The sequence below is a fragment of the Quercus suber genome, unplaced genomic scaffold (assembly GCF_002906115.3).
Source record: "Quercus suber isolate HL8 unplaced genomic scaffold, Cork oak 2.0 scaffold_82, whole genome shotgun sequence".
In the NCBI taxonomy this organism is placed as follows: Eukaryota; Viridiplantae; Streptophyta; class Magnoliopsida; order Fagales; family Fagaceae; genus Quercus; species Quercus suber.
Window position 1 is genome coordinate 685,607 of NW_027069547.1, and position 14,029 is coordinate 699,635.

Sequence of the window (14,029 nt, forward strand, 5' to 3'; positions counted from 1 at the left end):
CTTAATCTGTTAACAACTTAAAATATAAGGCATAAAGTGAAATTTATCTATTGTATTTAAGCTTGTTTGAATCCATTACATAAAGTGCAAACCGATGCACCATAAAATATAAAATCCGCTGTAGCACATTGGCAATTCTTATGGATTAAAGAATCCAGGTTCAACTCCTGGCAGTGGAAATATTTTTATATATTTTTTTTCAATCTTGTGGGAGGCCCAATTAGGAAAATGTTTATTTATTTATTTATTTTTGGATCTTGTGGGTGGCCCAATTAGGAAAAACAATTTATGTTGCAAAAATAATTAAAAATATATATTTTTTTTCAATCTTGTGGAAGGCCCAATTAGGAAAACGTTTATTTATTTATTTATTTTCGATGTTGTGGGTGGCCCAATTAGGAAAAACAATTTATGTTGCAAAAATAATTAAACTGCTAATGAAATCACACCCATTTTATTTTATTTTTTCAACCTTGTGGTTGGCCTAATTAGGAAAAAAATTATGTTGCAAAAATAAATAAACTGCTAATCAAATCAAGCACACCGAAAATAGTCACTTTCAGTGCTTTCAGATTTATAAAAGATTTCAGTAAAAAAAAATTATAAAAGATCATTTTTCTTTTGTTATGCCGTGAATACTATCAATACTATCAAGTACCAACTAAGGATTACAATTCCTATTAGGGGTGTTCGCGGTGCGGTACAGTGCGGTTTTGGGCCATTTTTAGCACCACACTTTACGGTGTGGTTTAGTTAAAATCATAACTGTACTGTACCTTATTTTTGCGGTCACATGTGTGGTGTGGTACGGTGTGGTGCGGTTTAGAGTTTAGCCAAAACCATAACTGCACCACACCTCATTTTTGCGGTTACATGTGCGATACTATGTATAAGATGCAGTTTGAAGTCGGTATATTTTTCAAATTTTGGGTTTTTACTACTCAGTCCAAAACTAATTTTTCCCTTTTTTTGGGCCAAGTTTTAAATTATTGAGCTAGTTTTTCTTTATTTTGGGTTGGCTTTTCTAGTCAACACTTGCTAGGGTTATTAAACTTTTTTTTTTTTTGAAAACTAGGGTTATTAAACTATTAATAATATATTTAATATTAAAAATAAAGAAATATATTAATATATAGAGAGGGTGCGATGCGGTGCGGTGTAGTTTTCTTATTATAAAACCGCAAGCCGCACTGCACCATGCGGTGTGGTGCGGTGCGGTTATGCCATTTTGTGGGCAGTTTTGGTGTGATTTTTACAGTTTTTGTGATTTATGCGGTTTGGTGAACACCCCTAATTCCTACCCAAAAAAAAAAAAATGATTACAATCGATTCTCAAATAAATAAACTAAGGATTAAAATTGTTGTCTCTTGCCTTGTAAGATGAAAGTAAATTGACACAAATTATTTCTCAGAATTTACTAGATTTTCATTTTAATGAATGTTCTGATTGCATCGGGCAAAATATTTTACAAAAAATTTAAGTAGATTTGTGATGTGAGGTTTTTAATATTTGGTATTTAAACCAATCACAAGCCCAAAAGGAAGGTTTCAACCAATCACAAGTGAGTGACAACCCACAGATTCAAGAGGTACCATTCTCTGTTTTTTTTGTTTGTTTGTTTGTTTGTTTGTTGTTGTTGTTGATCTCTTCATCTTTCTATTCACCAACATGAAATCGATGATGCTTGTTTGATATTTAATTTATGAAGAACTTTGTAACTCAATTGGTTGATACTTGGTACCTTCTAATATTTTCAAGGAGTACATCCAAGATTCAAATCTCTTCCCCCCAAATTTTAATTTAATTTTTTTTTAAAAGCACTAATATTTTCAGATATCAAACTCAAAATGTGTACTTTAAAATTTAAATGGGCAGGAATAAGGGTATTATAGTAAATGCAAAATAGATTAAAAACATAAAGGGCATGTTTGTATGCTTTTTTTAAATTAAAAAAAAAAAATCTTAGTTTTGAGTTTTTTTTTCTTCAATTTTTTTTTTTTTTGCTTCAATATACTATTAGTTGCTAGAGCTTAGTCCATGGACAAATTTTAGGTCAACTAAACTGATAAATTATCATTCCATTTTACTAAATTAAATCACTTTAAATTTGTTAAAAATTAAAATAATCATTTTTAGTTTTTAGAGACTGAAAAGAAAAAAAAAATCATTTTAAGTTCGTTACAAACTAAACTAATTCATGAACTGAAGCTCAGAGACTAAAAATGTATTTTTAACATTTTTAAATATAATGTGTACAGCTCATCAATTAGTTGTAAAGTTTAGATTTGGAAATTCCATTAGTTTGATTTTTGAATTTATATTTGAAAAATTCCCTCACATCTTAATTATATGTGACATTTGACATCTAGTTTATGTGGGAATTTTAATCGAAGTTTGGATCATTTTGTAAATTTGAATGTGATTGAAAACTCTATATGAGTTTTTTGAAAATTTTTGGCTTGAATCGATGAAAGTGATTGTAATTTTACTGCAATATTACAAAAAAAGATTATTAATATGTTATGCATGGTTAAGGAAAAAAATATTTTATAAGGCGGTTTTATAAAATATATCTCTCACAACATTTGTGAGTCACACATATTGTGAGAGAAATATCTCATAAAATACCTTCTCGTGGTCAATTATCCTTAACTATGATATACATTCTCCCAATTTATGTCATATGCATATTTTGGACCAATTTATTTTATAAATATATCTTTATTAAAAAAAGTTAAGGGTTTAATTTGTTAACAACTTAAAATATAAGGTATAAAGTGAAATTTATTTATTTGTATTTAAGCTTGTATGGATTTTAGATAAAATAAAAACCGGATGAACCATATAACGTACAATCTTTTGTAGCACATTGGCAATTTGGTTATAGAATCCAGGTTCAACTCCTGGCAGCGGTAAATTTTTATATTTATTTATTTTTCGATCTTGTGGGTGGCCCAATTTGGAAAATTGTATTTTTTTTTTTCAATCTTGTGGGTGGCCCAATTAGGAAAAAAAAAATTTGTTGCAAAAATAAATAAGCTGCTAATCAAATCACACACATTTTTTCCCCGATCTTGTGAGTGGCCCAATTAAGAAAAACAAATTTATGTTGCAAAAATAAATAAACTGCTAATCAAATCACACACACCTAAAATTTCCTTTTACTGATTTCAGTCAAAATTTTCTTTTATTAAACAAATTTATGTTGCTAAAATAAATAAATTTCTAACCAAATCACATACACCAAAAATAGTCACTTTCAATGCTTTCAAATTTAGGAGTATAAAAGATTTCAGTCTTTTATTTTTATTTTTATTTTTAGTAAAAGATCATTTTTCTTTCGTTATGCCATGAATACTATCAATACTTTCAACTATCAATTTAGGATTACAATTCCTATTAAAAAAAAATAATAATAAGGATTACCATCGATTCTCAAATAAATAAATAAACTAAGGATTACAATTGTTGTCTTTGCCTTGTAAGATGAAAGTAAATTGACACAAATTGTTTCTCATAATTTACTAGATTTTCTTTTTAATAAATGTTCTGATTACATCGGGCAAAAGATTTTACAAAAAAATTAAGTAGATTTGTGACATGAAGTTTTTAATATTTGGTATTTAAACCAATCACAAGCCCAAAAGGCAGGTTTCAACCAATCACAAGTGAGTAACAACCCACATATTTAAGTAGTACCATTCTCCCTTTTTTTTGCCTCTTTATCATTCTATTCACAAACATGAAACCATTGATGCTTGTTTGATATTTAATTTGTCAAGAACTTTGTAATTCAATTGGTTGATATTTGATACATTCTAATATTTTCAAGGAATACATCCAAGATTCAAATCTCTTTCCCCCCAAATTTTAATTTAATTTTTTTTTAAAAGCACTAATTTTTTCGGATATCAAACTCAAAATGCATATTGTAGAGAACATGAACCGATAGCAACAATTAATGAGCCATACATATTGTTCATTGTTGCATGCAATTGTTACTTGAATTGCAATCTATTCATGGTATTTCCAGAATTCAAATTCTCCCTCCTTCTTCAGTTATATAATTATTAATTATTGAATGGGAAAAGTTAATGGGTGCTCAAAAAGCGTTGGTTTAGAAACTTTTTTATGAGAAAAGAAAAAGTAACTTAATTTTTTTAACAACTTTTTATATTTCCCATGAAAGTAAGTATCAAATATTTCCTCTGTCAAAAAAAAAAAAAATCAAATATTTCCTAAATTAAAAAAGAAAAATGCTAATGCCACAAAAAATATTACAACTTTTATCACAACTCGTAACGTGGTAATAAGTTATGAGTGGTGGAGAAAGTGTATCCCTATGGACCCATTATTTTTTCTCCACCACTCATAACTCGCCACATGACTAGTAAAAATTGTGATTTTTTGTGGCATTAGCATTTCTCGTTAATAAATTTCCTAATGTCCTAAGGGCACGCTTTAACAGACTCTTGATTTATCCAAAAAAGGGAAAAAAAGTACTTCTTATCTAACATTCACAATTAATACACCGGTGTACACATTTTGAAATGCAAAAATCCATGTTTAAAAATATGTTAAACTTGAAAATGTACATGAATCAAGAAAATGCATATTTTAAAAAATGGATGCGAGAGAATTAATACCATTTAAACCAAAATCAAATTCAGAATTTTTGTACATTCAGAGAATCAAAATTTGTAGGCAAAATTCTGGTAATTTACTATGTTAGAGACTTAGAGCAAATGAAAAATAAATAATAGTCAGTAAGGGACGAGATCATCTTTGGAATTCATGGACATCAAATAATTAGCCCAAATGAAAACACAAATTTTTTAAAGGACAAAGATATAGTAATACATTGAGGCTTTGCACCTTCCCATTTACTGCTTGTCATAGTTCTGGAGTGATAATCAAAATGTTTCAAACCAGTTTCGTTGCTTTTTTCCGAAGTTAAACTGATTCCTTAATCATTTCAATTGGTTGTTGTTGCCAAGCGATTGTACAACCATAGTCCCAAAACTAAAAGGCAGTGACCAAAAGTAAAATACAAAACAAGCTATTAAGCAATGTTAAACAAATAATATCTTGCACAATCTTTCTTTTTCAAGATGATATTGCGTAAGAATGATAACAGAGGAGGAGAAGAAATTGATACAGAGACAAGTATAAATCTTAAGGAAAGGGAGAGAAAGGAAGCAAAAGACAAAATAAATTCTTCAAGATGAAAATTGGATAAGAATGAGAGGAAAGGAAGAGAAAAGAATAGATTGCTTTCTTCTTTCCATATCAAACTTAAGCTTCAATCTCTTCTTCTTTCACTCAACTGTTCTTATATTTAAGAAGCTCGGACTGTCCTTACAATGGTAACCTTAAAATCATTATAAAAAAAAAAAAGTGACAAATCTCTGACTCTGAAATTAATATTGATACAATAATATCTGAGTTTATTTTTTTTCTCCAATTGGGTATCTCTAAAATTTGCCAAATATGTTGGACATTAAGGGCATCGGATGTGGATTGCTCCTCGCTCTGGCGAGTTATTTTTACATAAGAAGTAGGCGTCATCCTGATTCGGTATGAAATTTTGAAATTAGTATTTCTTGTTATCAATTCATCAGTATGAACAAACCTACTACTACGTACCACATAACTTCTTTAAGACTAAGGTTTCTAATGTATGAGTTCATTGTTCATAGATTATCTTGTAACCAATCCAAAAAAATACCATATTAATGAAACATTTGACATAGTTCCTCATTCTATATTCATTGTCATCATCATTTGATCATCTAATTAGGACGATAGCGTTGACAAAGATGTGCACTTAGTATATAATTAGTTACTAACTCGAGCAATGCGTGGGAAAATTTATATATATAGTTATATACTCTTATCATTGATGAAACAATAACTCTGTTTTAAATTCTCCACATGAAAATAAATAAAAATTGTTTATCATTTGTCAATCTATATAAATTCTCACAACTCTAAATAGCCCACTGCTACTCTTTCACTCGTTTCAACTTCAACTCTTAAGAGCATTCTTATCAAACCTTTCAAATGCTAAAAATCTTATTTTTTTAGCATTTTTAACCCAAAAGCTTGCTCCATCAAATGTTTTAAATGGTATAATTTTTGCAATTGATGAACAGTGCAATCTCATATTTGAGACTGGACTGTTCACCAATTGTAAACCATATATTATTTTTTTATTCAGTGAGGCCCACTAAGGAGAAATAGAGGAGAAATAAAAAATTATTGAAAAATAATAAAGAAATCTATATATATAATAATAGGTGAAGCAGAGAGAAAATCCAATTAGATTTCAATTGGATTCTAAATTTTGGCGCCACTTGTTCTAACCAAAACTAAAAAAAAAAAAATCTAATTAGATCATAAATTTGACTCCAATTTTGTGTCATGTATCTTATCTAAATTTTCTAATTTTTGTGCCCAAATAAATGATGCATTAATATTTAACACGAAAGTCAAGCAAAACTACAATGATAATGCTCATTAGCCTAAGTAAGAACATCTTACTTGCATACTTTTATGGAGATTATAAATTGGACTCCAATTTTGTGTCATGTATCTTATCTAAATTTTCTAATTTTTGTGCCAAATAAATGATGCATTAACATTTAACACGGAAGACAAAAAACCACAATGATAATACTCATTGGCTAAGCAAGAACATCTCATCCTGCACACTTTTATGGGTGATCTCAATAGAGTCTAGAACTCTTCTAATCCCACAACCAGAACCAAGGAGTCCAACGAGAAAGACTATAAAATAAAACATCATCTCCTCCTAATTCCGTATCGTCATCCCATGTCTCTCCTCTCTCAACCTCTACGAACTAGATCCACACATTACCCTCTCCTCCTCCTTACGGATTTCTCAGAGCAAGGCCGGGTTCAAACACAATGTTGAATCCCACTCTTCCTTACTTCACACTCTCATACATTAGCGCTTCATTGGCGCTTCCAAGAAGATTTCAAGCTCAATGATCAGTTTTTATTTTTTAATGTCCCTTTATATATTTTAAATAATAAAATGCAATATTCTCTTTTTTCTTCACTGTAGCATCACTTAAATAATAAAATGTAATATTCTCTTTTTTTATTCATTGTTTTATCTAATGCTATCCTATGTATGATAAACCAAAAAAAAAAAAAAAAAAATACCAATAGCATTACTTAAATAATAAAATGCAATATATATTTTTCATTGTTTGATTTAATTCTATCATCCGTGTGATAAACCCAAAAAAACAAAAACAAAAAAATTGGCCAATAGCATCATTACAATTAACCAGTCCCGTGCGGTAGCACGGGGTTACATACTAGTATTATTTAAATGAAATTGTAAAAAAAATAGAAGTTTTGATATAGGTGGTATTGTAAAGTGGTGCGTTATATGTTATAAAATTGGGTTTTGAGATGCTAAATTCTATATTTTTTGACATGTTTGATAAGGATGCTCTAATTACTCTAATTTTTTTTTTTCTTTTAAGCGAAAGAATATGAAAGTTATGGTTTCCTTGGAGGAATTCAAAGGGCAACCTCGGCTCCCAAAATTCGCTGTCCCAAAACGCTACGACATAAGGCTGAAACCGAACCTCACCACATGCAAGTTCACTGGCTCCGTGGCTATTGAGCTCAAAATTGTGGCAGATACTAGTTTCATCGTCCTCAACGCCGCTGAACTATCCATTGATACCACCTCCGTATCTTTCACTCACCCAGCTGCACACTCTTCTAATTCTAAGCAGCAGGTAATACCTATCTTATCTATCAACCTAACTTTCCTTTTAAAGTTAGTTTAAACTAATGGTAAAAGGTTTTGTTGTAAGTGCTTTAACTTAACATCCTAAAATATCTTGTTTGTTGAATATGTTAGAATAGATGCAAATAGAGAACACAAGAATACGTGGATTACGTAATTCTGTTTGTTTAACGGTTACATCTTTATCATATGAAAGTGTAGTACACATCATTTGTTATAATGAACTTAACATGGGTATAATAATAGGTTAAACTTTGAGACTAACCATATATTAACTATGGTTAATAGACTTCTAGTACATGTAGGAGACTTGACTTAATCACAAAGTAGGATTAGGTTTAGGCCTATTATATTTGGCTTATATATATTTGTAACATTGTTAATCTTTAGCTTGATTGATTTAGTTGTTTTTGTGGTTGTATGAGCTCTAGCTTATTCAAATAAATAGTCAACCTTGTGATTATCTGAATGTGAGACTCATTGACTGAATTTGCATTAATCATGACAAACCAAATGCCATGTCTTTTAAAAATAAAATGTTGAATGAAAAAGGTTTTGGATTTGGGAAAAAATAACTATTTAGCCTTAATTTTTGAACTATGTAGCCAAATAGCCTACTTTTCAAACAATATAATAAAATACCCCTGTTTTCGAACTCGATATTGCTGATGTTGAGTTCTATGCGTATTTTGTCACTAAATTTTTTTTTGAAAATTTTGCAAAGAAGTTCCACTTAAAATTATGCATAATACTCAAGATTATGCACAGTACATAAGATTTGTAATGTCGAGTTCTAGGTAAAACTCGATATCAACAATATCAAATTCCAAAACAAGGGTATTTTGCTACATAATTTAAAAAGGGATTTTGGCTACATAGTTCAAAANTTCCAGCCGACCTATGCTAATATAATTATACCATTTGTGTGCCGCATATTAGGTAAGAGAAAAATTGGAGAGGGCCCCCACACAATAGGTTTAAATACAAATATAGTCTCTGTGTTTTTTTTTATAGTGGAACTTTTTTTTTCCCGCATGTGTATGGATAGTCATATATCTGTATCACACAAATTCTATCTATTTTCTTCTCTTCTTTAATTTGGTGAAACAGTTTATTTTTACATCACATGTCATGATGTTTTTGAAGTTCTTATCCATCAATGATCAGTTACATCTAATTCTAAATAAATAAATAAATAATAAATAAAGTTAACAAATGTTTTAAGAGAGTTGGTTTATGAGAGATTTTTTTAAACTTTTTTTTACAATTTTTTATATTTTCTATGAAAATAGTATTGAAACTTTTTTAAAATAGTTCATTAATAAATACTGTAATGGCACCTATTAACTCAACTCGCACGCCTAAGTAGAAGACGCCACTCAAGGCGCCTACCTATACTCAGTTTTTGTTCATCCCCCCCCCCCCCCCCCCCCCTCTCCCACCAAAAAAAAAATACAACTTATTAAGTGGAAACATTAACTTTTAAATGTTTTAAGGAAGGCTTGCTCAAGCAACAAGGATTCCATTGACGATTTAAAATTATTCAAGGAACTGATAGAAAATTCAATATTAATTCATCCAAATGAAGCATAAGTTTGGATTGCATGCTTGGGTTCGTTGGAGACACATTGTTCAATCAAAAGAGGATGGGATATGAAATACCAGAAATTTGTTTTTTTTAAGAATATAACAATATAACACTCACTACTCTAAGAAACCACCTAGAGCATTCACAGCAGTGGTGGCAAAATCTTAGCTATTAGCTATACAAAAAGTCACTTTATCTATTTTAGCTACACACATGCTACAGCAGTGGATCTATTTTAGCTTTTAACACAATAAAATAATATACACATCACAATAAAATAATATAATCACTACAATAAAATAATATATTCTACCCCAAAAATAACAACCAAAGCACCAACCACAACCACTCTACCTTCAGCCACACCACAGCCACCGCCACAGCCACAGCCGCCACCACCACCACCACCACACACCACCAGTCCACAGCAGAGAAAAAAAAAAAAAAAACCACAGCACCACAAAGCCTACAACCACCGCCAACACAGCACACAAAACAAACCCACTCTACCATCAGCCACACCCACAACAACCACCACCACCACCACCACCACCACAGATCGTAACAAAGAAAAAAAAAATCAACCAAGCCCACACCCACCCGACCCACCAGGCAACACCCACACCACGGCAATCAAATTCACGCAATGCAACCAAAAAAAAAAAAAACCAAAGCTTGGATCGACGGAAAACCAAAGCATTGGCGGAGAGAAAGCGGCAGCTTCAATGATGAAACCCAGAGCTTGGATCGACGAATGAAACCTAGAGCTTGGGTCTGATCGGCGGCTTCAATGATGAAATCCAAAGCTTGGGTCTGATCGGCGAGATGGGTGTTTTGGCGGAATGGGTGGGGAGATCGGCGAGATGGGTCGGCGCCGGTGATGGGTCAAAGCTGCGTTGGCGGCTGGGCTGTGAGATCGGGCTGGCGGTGGAGGAAGAAGAGAGAAGATAGGAAGGTGGAGGAGAAAGAGAGAAGCCGGAGAGATAGAGAATGGGAAAAGAATATTTAAATGAGAGATGAGAGAGGAATGTAATAAAAAAAAAAAAAAAAATTTACCTGTGAGCTACAGTACACATCTAAATATAGATGTGTACTATAGCTGTGGAGCTAAATCTTTTAGATTTAGCTCCACTGCTGCGTGATGTTTTTTGTGATTTTAAGCTAAAAATATAGCATTATACCTATATAGAAACTCATCCCTTATCCCTGTATCTGATCTAAAATATGTGTCTAAAACAAAATAGATGTATAAAGATGAAAGTTACGTATTCATAAAGTCACCCAAACTTTTAAAATGACTAAAATATCCTAAAAACTTATGTAAATACCTATTTATGTAAAGCCAGCAATAGTATGATAGTATCTCTTTCAAATACCAGTAGTCGAAAATACAACAAAGAAATACAAGGAGGAGAGCTACCCCTATTTTTTTTCCATCCCGAAAGTTTGATAACGAATTTTACAAAAGCATTTAAAAAAACAAAAAATTCAAGCTCAAACAAAATTAGAATAGATAAGTATAATCAGATATTAAACTCAATGGGATCAATGAGAGAGCATTCTATACTCTTAGGGTAATAACCTTAGAATTTAGAAATTTGAGAAAAAGAAAGAAAGAGAGATAACCCCATCTTGTCTGTAACTAAATTTCTATTTCAATAAGCATCCTTAGTATATATTACACAGGAGTCATCCTTAGTATAAATAAAGTTGGACCTTAATATTTTTTGTGATTGTGTCAATTTGACTATTCTATCTTTCGGCAAGTGTACCTCTTTATTAAAGGATTTATAATTTTTTTTTCCTTTCTTTTTTCTATTTAGTTAAACTTAAGTATTAATATGGGTTTTAAAAGCAGTAACAATGCTACGAAACTAATTTGTCTCTGCACTAAGTTTCAAGAAAAAAATTTCATAAAAAATAAATTTTAACAAATTTAAATTAATGCTACTAATTAAAACGTATATACTCAGTATTAACAAATTCTAAAGAATTACATTAATCAAAGCTCAATTGCCAAAGGTACTAAGAAATTTAAAAGAAGACTTATTATTCATTTTAATTTATACTAGTTAATAGAGGGGACCTTAGCCGTCAGGCCAATGCCTCCTGAATATATTAATCATCCACCATAATTTGTTTTGTTTTAACAATTAAATTTGGCTCGTGCATATCGTTTGTTCTAGCAAAACTCTATTATAAATGTTTTTACGCAATTCAAACACTAACTTGGTTAAAACTTAGTGGACATAAGTTTTAAGAAATTTAAAAGAAACTTATAATTTTTTAATTATTTATATAACTTATTATTAATTTTTAGGTTTGATACAAATTTTGTTTTACAAAACGTTCTGTCACCACTTTACATAAAATAATTTTTGTTCTTCTATTTTTAATTACTTAATATTTTATTATTTAATTTTAATTATATCATTAATTTTGTATTTTTTTTTTTATTATTATTAAACCATGCATCGCACTGATATATAACTTTTTTTTTTGTCAAATTGTGCATCACATGAATATATTACTGGTTATACTAAAAAAAATTAAGGTGGAATTCTATCAGTTATGCGAGGAGGTTTAAGGAGGGAAACATTATTACTTTCCTATTTGTATAGCCTTGCCTTAAAGGGAATAAAAGCCTCTCTTTTTTAATGAACAAAAAAGAAGAATATAATGGGCGCGACTGGAGGTAGCTTTATTTCTTACCCTCCTACCCTATAGTAGCATTCTACTCTCAATGTTTAGTGAGCGCCAATAATCTATAGGCATGCTTCCCATTGCAAGAGACAAACCCAAGACTTTTTGGCTTATTGCCCTCCATATGGGGAAAGCCTAGATTGTTTTATTAGCTTGAATTAATATACTCTTAACATCACATTGACAAGAACAATATATGCAAAAGCTATAGTGTCTAACATACTACTGCCATACAATTTTAACTTGTAAATATGAAGATTGGAGATTCCATACTATATATCTTGGGAACCAATCGGTGTTTTGAACCTTATGATAAAGAGCAATTATTATAAAGCAAACACTATAAATTGAAATTCTATTGTATTTATCAAAAAGTAAATTTCAAGGTAAAACATAACCAATTATGAACCACCCATTCACCAACCAAACAAATAGGAAAAAAAAAAGCTTAAAAAAATAAAAAGAAAAAATCTTCTCACTGTTATAGTTATAAATAATTAAAATATCCAGCTTACATTTATAATTACATATTTATGGTATTCTGAAAGTACTTAATAATTACCCCTAAACACAAAACAAGGCTAGTCATTTCAAAATATCCAACTAACCTATTGTCTGTTGATGTTTGCTGTCGTGTACGACAGCTTTTAGTTAGAGTGGTGTCCATACATAGCGAGTCACCTAACTGATTTTGGTTTAGCTTTGGATTTGTAATGCTACATAGTTTTGGCTGGTTTGGATTCCAATCACTACCTAGAGTAGTGTCCATAACGAGTCACCTAACTAATTTAGATTACGCTCCACGAAGTCAACTTTGCAGTACATTGTGCATTAGCGTATGTATTTGGCTCACTATTCCTTCCTTGAGTGTAACCTTGTTCACGCTTTCTTTTTTTCTTTTTCATTTTTGCCCTCTAAAACCTCAAACACACGAGCCATTAAAACTTGAAAATTTTAGCACAGGTCATGCAGTGGTGGCTCTAGGATTTTTTTCTAGGGAGGTCAACAAGAATATGTATTTTGGATAAGAGATGAATTTTGTGCTTTACAGAGATTTCTTATTACAAATTTGCCCATAGTATGCACGAGTAAAAGAATAAAAAATATTATAAGTTCATTTAGCACATTATTTCTTAATACTATGAACATATTAATTATTTTCATTAATTGAACTTTAGATATTACTATTTAAAATACTTTTATCTATTAGTTTAGGACAATGATATGTTAATATTGTACTATTAATGTAAGTTTTATACTGTAGACTAAACAAATGTGTGCAATATTATACAAATTTGCAAAAAAATGTACAATACACATTTGTTTAGAGACAATGTAAATCTTATATAGACATTGTATACTAAGAATTTTCTATTAGTTTATTTCAAATTTGTTATGATCTAAATAGGCTTTTTTTTTTAGGTTTAAGATGATTTTTTTTTTTTGGGCTTTTTTTTGTGTGTTTAAAAAGACCAAAATATTGTTAAGAAAATCATATTTAAGCTTATTTCAATTGTACTAAAAAAAAAAATTTAGGGTCAAGGTATTTAAATTTTCATTTTAAGAGGGACAAATCAAAAATTAAAATTAAGAATATTATATATTATAAATAAAAAATATAAAAAAAAAATGGCAGCTCAGGGGGTTCATTTGAACCCCCTGAACTCTACCTAACGTCGCCCCTGAGGTCATGCCACAAACAACAAGAGAGCCCAAACAGAAAAAGACCATATCAAAAGGGGTCCAATGAAAAATTTAGCAGGATCAAGTCTGCCACAAATCACAAATGGGCCACAACATAAATATATCAAACTCGCAAAGAGAATTTATATGGACAGCCCAACAAAGTAGCTCAAGCCTACAAAGGAGCACTACCCGTAACATTCAAAACCCACAGAGCTAGGAAGGAAGGGAGGCAAAAATCCGCAGAAGTAGTTGTTTGCCA